Raw genomic sequence first — 8180 nt, forward strand, 5'->3', positions numbered from 1 at the left:
CGCCATCTTGGCAGGGCCTGACTCCGCCCCTAACTCCCAGCTCGTACTGGCTGAGAAAATATTATATGAACTGTTCCGACCAAGCCTCAACCTCCGGAGCAGAAACATGAAGTCAACAGTGAAGATCTAAAAGCTGCAGTTCCTCTAATGACCACTAGAGTCTGGCTCCAGCAGTGAGCCAGTCCCTGTAGACTCCCATGTTCACATGTCCTACTTTACAGCAGAAATATTAAAAATAAACATAAACATTTAAAATTATGTATAATTGAGGGTGTGGCCTCTTTTGAGTGACAGGTGGGTGAGCGTATGCTTGCCACAAAGCGACATGGAACCGGAATAAAAAGGCGCCAGTCGTCCGAAGCAGCAGACTGCAGAGTCGGCACATGCAGTATTTGGGGGAACATCAATCTGAAGATAGAAATTGCTATTGCATAAGAAGACATACTTATAGAATAAGCACAAATCCTAAAAAAGTAACACTTGGTTTGACATATAAGTCATATTATCACTGACTCACTCGTGTTTGCAAACTGAAACATTAAACCAGAGTAAGTGCTGTCTGTGGCCGCCCTGTGAGGCTCGTTTCAGTGGCTGCAGAGGCAGAGCAGAGCCAAGGCTGAAGACATTCTCCAAACAATGGTGGAAGTAGCAGCAGCTCATTTTTTATCGCCTCACCAAGTTTGGGAAGAGACAGATAGAGGCTGTAAAACTGGAGCTGCACGCGAGGCAGTGAGTTATGCCTCAGCCAGGTCTCCTCTAAACAATAACCAAATAAAAATCATTTCACCGCTCAACTGTTGGCCTCGTTGTAACTGAGCAGCTGCAGGTCTCGTTCAGCTGCAGCTCTGGTCTCTGTACCTTCTGCGTGACAGCTGAAAACACAGGAAGCCAATTAGCGGCTCGTGATGTCATGAAAGCTTGTGTCATGAAGCGAGTTCAACTTAGTCTCGTGGGGTTTACCTGCGTCACTGAGATGATCGCTGATCGTCCTGGTTAACCTGTATCATGAGGTTTACCTCCGGCGACGAGAGCGCTCGTGTTGAGTTGTTAATTAGAAGTTACATCATCAGTGATGCACATTCGGGCACTTAAGGGACTTTGAGATGTGCATATGGTTTCTTAAGTTCTGGAAATACAGAAACACAAGCACATCAACACAATGCAGCTGCTCACTGCAGGATGTCTGGGTCTACTGAATGACTCACTATAACCATTCACATTCACGTTGGAACCTACATAAAACACACAATGTTGGCTTCCACTACAACTCTTAATACACCACGTTAATATTCTCCACACTCAGGCCACGGGTGGGTCCACTGCTGATTTGACCTGCAGGTAAATTCTGTGATATTAAACAAAGGGAAATGTAAAGATATAAGAAGTCGTAGAAAAACTAGAGATAATTTTCAAATCTGATGCTGAACAAACTTATGAAGATGTGATGCAGATAAAAAGTGAAGGTTGTTTCTGTTTAAGGACAGTTTCTTTTGCCAAAGCAGAGGGAGAGAGGGGAGAAGTATTTACTGCCTGATGAGGTCAATCTGAAATGCTGTGTTTATAATCTTGGAAAATATTTAACTGAGTGTGGATTATTTTTCTAATAATAGTTTTTATTTCCAGTTAGTCTCCTCATGCAGCTCTGTCTCCCAGAAATCATGTTTCGATACAACAGCAAATAGTTTTTAAGGCAAAATTAAAAACCAAACTGGTTGTGGATTTTGAAGCCATGTAAATACACGGAGGCTCAGGTTACTTAGGCGTGCGCCCACTGTGATTTTCATTTTCTGATGTTTTTATTAATATTAGCTGTAATATAATTTCGTGTAACTCTCATCACTTTGTTCAAAGGGGAAAATTACATTTGTAACTGTACAGAAGGATTTGATCTTTGCTTTTTAAATCAGAGGCTTTAAACCCAGACGTTTAAAGGCGTCACTGTGTACACCAGGCAGCAGGTGGTGGGGATTGTCGCTCGAGCTTCAGCCATCGTTGTGTTTACAAGACAAGAGGTTGTAACACGTCCTCAGAGCAGCTACGTCTTCAGGGCAGACTGGAGGCTACAGGGAGTGCTATCAGATGCTAGCTGGTTAGCATGCTAACTTCACTAGAAGAAAAGACAATAGTTAACGTTAGCATTGCGTTCCACCTCTGGAGACAGCTGTTTGATGCTGAACTCACAAACAGCTGTTGATGCTAACATTAGCTATGTAGCAATAGTAAAAAACTTAGGATTAGCTCCTTAAAGCAGCAGGAGCATCACTGTTGAACTGTCCGTCTGCTTTGTTCAGTTATATTAAAAAATATTTTGCCACACAGCCGAACTGTAAACTTCCATCTTAGCTTGAAAAGTAAGGAAACAGCTGCAGCTGAAAGCAGATCTGGTTATATTACTGTAAACCAGACTGCTATAAAAACAACAATTTAAATGTTTCCATCAAATCCCATTATCTTCAAAAGCCACTCAGTGCATTTACATTCATTAATTATCCCTTTGTGTTCGTTTCCGTGCTGGATTGGTTGGGATCAATGCAGCCTGTAGTCCAGTGAGACTCAGCTGATGGACGTCAGCCTCGCCGTTCACTGTTCAGAACACTTCAGCTGGGCAAATGCAAAGTGGCTTTTACTGCCAGGCAGCCACAGGAAACAATTTATCTGTGACTGAGGTTAGCACTGACTGCGACCATTCATCACAAATACGTCTGTTAAGCTACAGACATTTTCTGCATTTTATCAGCAGTAAATCATTTTCCTTTTTTTCCAGGGAGTAAAGGACGAGTGAGCGGCAGCCAGAGTGACCTCCAGCCCCTCAGAGACATCACCAGCTTCTTTTCCTGTGTCCTGCTGTTGGGAGGGAAACTCCCAGCTGTGTGTGCAGCATGAAATCAGATGGAGGTTGTGAGTATCTGAGTACCTGCCTAACAACACAAGTGTCTCTCCGGGGATGTGTGAGCTCTCCTGTTCTCTCAAAACCTCAGTTCTGGCCAGTTAGAGTTAAATCTCAGCTCAGACGTACAGGCGTTGTACAGAATGTATAATGCGCAGCGATGGAGGTTTTAGGGAGGAAACAATGCCACTCTCTTCTGTCTTTATACAACAAGTCTGAGCTTTGAGAGGCACAGACAATAGTGAATGACTCACATCCTCTGAATATGAGCTCTTACCGTCTGGCTCAGAGCATCAAGGTGTAAACTAAACACAAAAACTCATCTGTTCCATCCTCTGTCAAGACTTTAAACAACAAAATGCTTTGATGCTCTGTTTGATGTGTCTGTTAGAACAGAGATTTTGTCTGTTTGTTTGTTTGTCAGCAGGATTATGCAAAAAGCACCGAGCCACCGATGGGACATGAGCCAGGAAAGAACCCGTCAACCTTTGGGGCAGAACCAGATCATTTACTATGAATTTGAACTTTTTTCTCTGAAGTCTGGTGTCTGTTTTTTGACGTTGCTCCTGGTGCAGGTTTGCGTTCTCTGAGTGTCCTTCTAGTGTTCAATTGTTGCAATTGCATTTTAATTAAAGTTGATTTGTTGAAAATGTGTAGGAACCTCTGCCTCTATGACTGTAGTAACATTGCCTTTATGTATTTGTTATTAAGGTTCTGTGTGGCAGTAGCTCTGAGCACAAGACAAATTCCCCCAAGCGGCAATAAGTATCTCTGCATCTTGATATTGATCTTGAGTATTAAACCACACTTGCTGATACTGGTACACTTCATTTCATTCAATCAACCAGGATTGAATTACTCTACATAAGACAGTTGTGTGGAAGCAGTGATGAAGTGCAAGCGGACACACACTGAGCTACAATCCCTTGATCCTGCAGGTAAGAAAATGGAGCGGATGGATCTTAATTCCCTGAACTCAACCCTACTAGAGTCCATTCTATAATTAAACACAGGATTTTGATCAGCCACTGTAATTACCAAGCAAAGCAGAGAGGACATTTGTCTGACACAGTGGACTTTGAACCCTTTTTGACAAATTAGGCAGACAGGGACGTGACGTTGATTCCCAGGAGACGTGATGGTCACTTAAGAGCCTCCTCGTGAGTCCTCAGCATCATGTGTCGCTCTTCTTTTACTGTTTGCAGATGAACCTGGCGAGGACAGGGCGCACGTTGAAAAGTGTATCAAAAACTCACGTAGGGTGTGTAAATGAAATCCAGACAGTGCTGTAATTGCTCCTGCACTCGTTACTGTGTTTGCACAGTTGGCATGCAAACCGAGCCACTTGCTTTTACTAGGCAGTTATGATGGGGGAGAAATGCACATGCAGGTGTCGAACAGTGCAAAGCATCTCTCCAATACACAAACGAGAACACCATGTCCCAAATAAAGGTAAAAAATATGATGTATTAAAGCCTGCAGATTGATTAAAGGATCATATTTTTCATGAATATCACTTTCTGTCCTTATAAATGTGGCTGTGTAGGCGTCAATGAACTGCAGAATGTATATTAATATTAATGGGAGCTTATTAAGTTTGACTGCATTATCTCACCAGCAGAACGTTATAGTGCTCTCCTCCATCACGAGTTCTCCCATTGTCTTCTTGTCATATTGCATCTCCTTGCAGCTCCGTATGAGAGGTTAATGAAAGCAGAAGATAATGGGATGAGCCAGTATAATGATGATTTAAGCAGATTTAATAAATATTAATACATAGAAAGAGTTCCAGAAAAGTTTTCTGCACAGTGGAAAGTTTGATTTCCAACCTAAATACTTTACATTTGCCTGTGAGGTCAGTGAAAGTGTATTTTCCTCACAACTATAAATCAGACTTTGTGTATGTGCGGTATGTGGGACACAAATGGAGAGAGAACAAGGGAAGAGGAGAGAATATAAATGAGGTAAATGAGAATAAATGAGAATGTGGACATGCAGTATTCAGAGGGATCAGGGACTGGAGTCACACTAGTGGGACTTGAAACACCCTCAGCTCAAACTCGCTGCACCTCAGCATTAAAGATTCAGCAGCAGTTACCTAGGGATTGAATATGTGATCTGAGTTTTTAACTTCTCCCGCAGAGCTAATAGGAAATATTTAATGATAAACTGTCTGCGCCTCCCTCAGGGCAGCTCAGTCCATTTAGGACATTTAATGCAGAGATTATAGCAATAACCAGGGTTCACTTAAACTGAAACCAGGAGATACAGGGGGCTGCTCTCGGTGAATGCCCACAGGGGGCCATGTTTGGTGCTGTTTTGTGAATAAAGTTAAAATAACAACAAAAAAAAACCACAAAAAATGGTTGGAGGGTGGGTCCAGGTGGGTGTTGCTGGGGGCGGGGCTGAGGGCTCTGTTGTGACATCACAAAGTTCCAGAAGTCCTGATGGCTGGTTTTAAGGCTCAGTTTCTGAATACAGGCTGTGTGCATTTCTCTGTGGACTGAGGCTTTGATACTTTCACAGTGTTGATACACAGTATAATCTGCTTTGTAACTAATGGGACCCTGTACTGGATCTGTTCCAGTCTGGGTCAGGGTCTGGAGTCACCATCAGCAAGATTAAACATGTTGGATATTTGTGATTGACGCTGTCTTTACCTGAAGTTAGCTTCATTTACAGAGTTCACTCAGCTCAGTGGTCCTCCTCACCTCTGACCTCTCCATCCAGACCGAGCTGCAGGTCTTTGTTTGTGTGGTGGTCTACCTCCAGAACTGTGAGCAGGGTTTCAGTGTGTTGTCCAGTGTGTTCACTCAGTCTGTCAGAGACTCAAACACCTGCAGGTTGTTGGAATCAGCCTTACCGAGCTGCTAACATGGTGGCGGACTCTTCATCTTTGTTGTTGCATGCTAGCAGGAAGATATGTCATTAAACCCAAACCCATAGCAACAGGGACACTCACAGAGATCTGTTATTTCTACCTCTGACTTCTCTGAGTGGAAGTGAAGAAGCGTCTTCGCTCGTAGCTCCTTCACTTTCAGAGTAAATTTCATTAAAAGCGATAAACGTGATGCCACAGGCTCGTTCACAGTAACCTGTGTGAGTGATACAACGGACAACATGCACACCTCCAAACCTTTGTAAGTGATACAATACCTCTATGCAAAGAGAACAGTCACAGCAAAGTAAAAAGCAGATGGATCTTTTCTTTCCATTCCTTGAGGGAAGCATGAGAGCACAATCTGTCCTTCCTCTGCTGCGCATGTTGATTTTAAATGACTTTTTTGCCTCCATCTCTCAGAGTGACCTGGCAGATGTCTGTGGCCACAGAAAAGCCATGAATAAATGGAGGAGATGTAATATATACGTTCCAGCAGGGTAGTCTGGGAAAAAACAGTGACCAGATTTCCCAACAAGATCTGTAATATGCAGACGGGCTGAGAGGCAATGCCCCCCCTTCATTTCATCATTCACATATGATGACAATAGTCATGATTCATGCAAATGTGGAGCTGGTGCAGATTACAGTGGGAGACAGAAGGTGGGCTTCCATCCAACTCTTTTTCAATCTGTGCTTCAAGTGGAGACGCCTACACATCAGAAAACATCCAAAAAGGGTTTTTATGCTTAAAAGCAAAATTCGACAAAGTGCAATAGAAACAGACTTTTATATTTATATTTATATATATATAAAAATATAAATGACGCACATTAAGAGACAAAACCATCAGATGTATGTGGAGCGATGATGAGGAGGCGGGAACCTTCCTCACATTAATACACAAAACCAACAGAAATGTCAGACTTCCATCATGTTTTCATGGTTTTCCATCGATTCAGCTTTGACTGGAGCTCCGTGCATCACTGTGTCAGGTCCTTGTGGCTCTGGGAGACTGTCCTGTAACAAACGAGCCCACAGGTCGTCTGTCAGCAGGAGAGCGGTGTTTGATTCCCATAAGATAAATGGGGAAAAAAAAGAAAAATCTCATTATTAAATGTAGCTCAAGTTAGCATTATGCTAATCAATTGATCAACAAATCATTGCAGCTCTAGAGCAGTGGTCAGGCTCTGGGTGTCTGGGAAAACAATGAGCAGTGAGGGTCACAGGAGGTTAATGCCACCGTGTCATAAATGTCACAACAGTTGTGGGTTAAAATGTTAATTAATTTGAATTTTCTTTTGCAGATTTTGCAAAAATGAACATTTGTGCAGAAACCCAACAGGAAGAGAAAGTTGAACATGTTTTGTTGAAGCTGAACTCGTCCCAGCTGACAGTTATCCAACTCTTCCACGTTTCCCTCTCCTCTTCCCTTCATCCCAACCTTTGTGCTTCCATCTCGAGGCTCTCTCACCTCCTCACCCATCACTGCCGATCTAATGACGACTGACTCACGTCCACCACGGGTGAGAGTGAAGTGTGCACACCTCCTCCTCCCTCGCTTTCAGCCTCCCACAGCTCTGTCCATCAGGCGGGTATTGATCTGACACCTCTCTTTTCTTTCTCCTCATCGTAGCCTCGGGCTGAGCTGCAGCGGCTGCACCTCCTGCCTCCAGACTGACCACACTTTGTGAAACCTCGCTCATTTCAGATGCTGCACTTTACACTGAGTAAAGTTTCTTTCTCTGAGAATTCATTACAGCACATCTGTTGGATTTAGGGAAGTTGACTCTCCAGTGACAGAGTTACTGCTTGTTTCTCAAACGTACCCACTGGTCCTAAATCCAAAAGAATTTTCTGCTGCAGCTTTAAACGTGACAAACTCGTGATCTACATTTTGACAATCACACTCATGACACTGGGACTCACTGAAGCTCTGCAGTGTAGAGTAACAACAATGCAGCTTCTTCATTCCTTTGTCTTCCACCTGGATCACCAGCTGGTGAGGATGATGACTTTTTACCTGAAGATTTCAGTAACACCTCAACAGAACTTCTTCAAATTTGGCACAAATGTTCACATGGACTCAAGGATGAACTAGTTAGAGTTTGGTGGTCAAAAGTCAAAGGTCAAGGTCGAGGTGACCTCATGAAACACAGTTTTGACCTTGTGAATGTGATCTCAGTAACACCTTGAAGGAACCTCTTCAAATTTTGTACAAACATTCACTTGGACTCACAGACCTATTGATTAGATTTTACTGGTCAAAGGTCAAAGGTCAAGTTTACGGCGACTGTTGTTTGTCACACAGTTCATTTTCTGTAATAATCCAAAAGACAAAGCCTACAACACACACCGATAATTTGGTCCCAGACTCGGTTCGTTATGCTGTGGGCCACAACTTGAGCCACTTTG

At 43.1% G+C, this 8180-nt stretch overlaps 1 long non-coding RNA gene across 3 annotated transcripts; it reads left to right on the forward strand.

Moving 5' to 3' along the window:
• Window positions 1-332: 332 nt before the first annotated feature.
• Window positions 333-5833, forward strand: LOC139611550 (uncharacterized). Of its 3 annotated transcripts, none has more exons than XR_011686327.1 (4): window positions 333-2089; window positions 2536-2666; window positions 2765-2898; window positions 3312-5833. It is a non-coding gene; the product is annotated as an uncharacterized lncRNA (long non-coding RNA). The 3 variants fall into 3 exon arrangements; XR_011686326.1 differs by having other exon boundaries at window positions 3315-5833; XR_011686325.1 differs by having other exon boundaries at window positions 2765-5833.
• The last annotated feature ends 2347 nt before the right edge of the window (window positions 5834-8180 follow it).

This window comes from Trachinotus anak, unplaced genomic scaffold, assembly GCF_046630095.1.
Source record: "Trachinotus anak isolate AG129_WGS33_773 ecotype Australia unplaced genomic scaffold, CSIRO_AGI_Tana_v1 ptg000028l, whole genome shotgun sequence".
In the NCBI taxonomy this organism is placed as follows: Eukaryota; Metazoa; Chordata; class Actinopteri; order Carangiformes; family Carangidae; genus Trachinotus; species Trachinotus anak.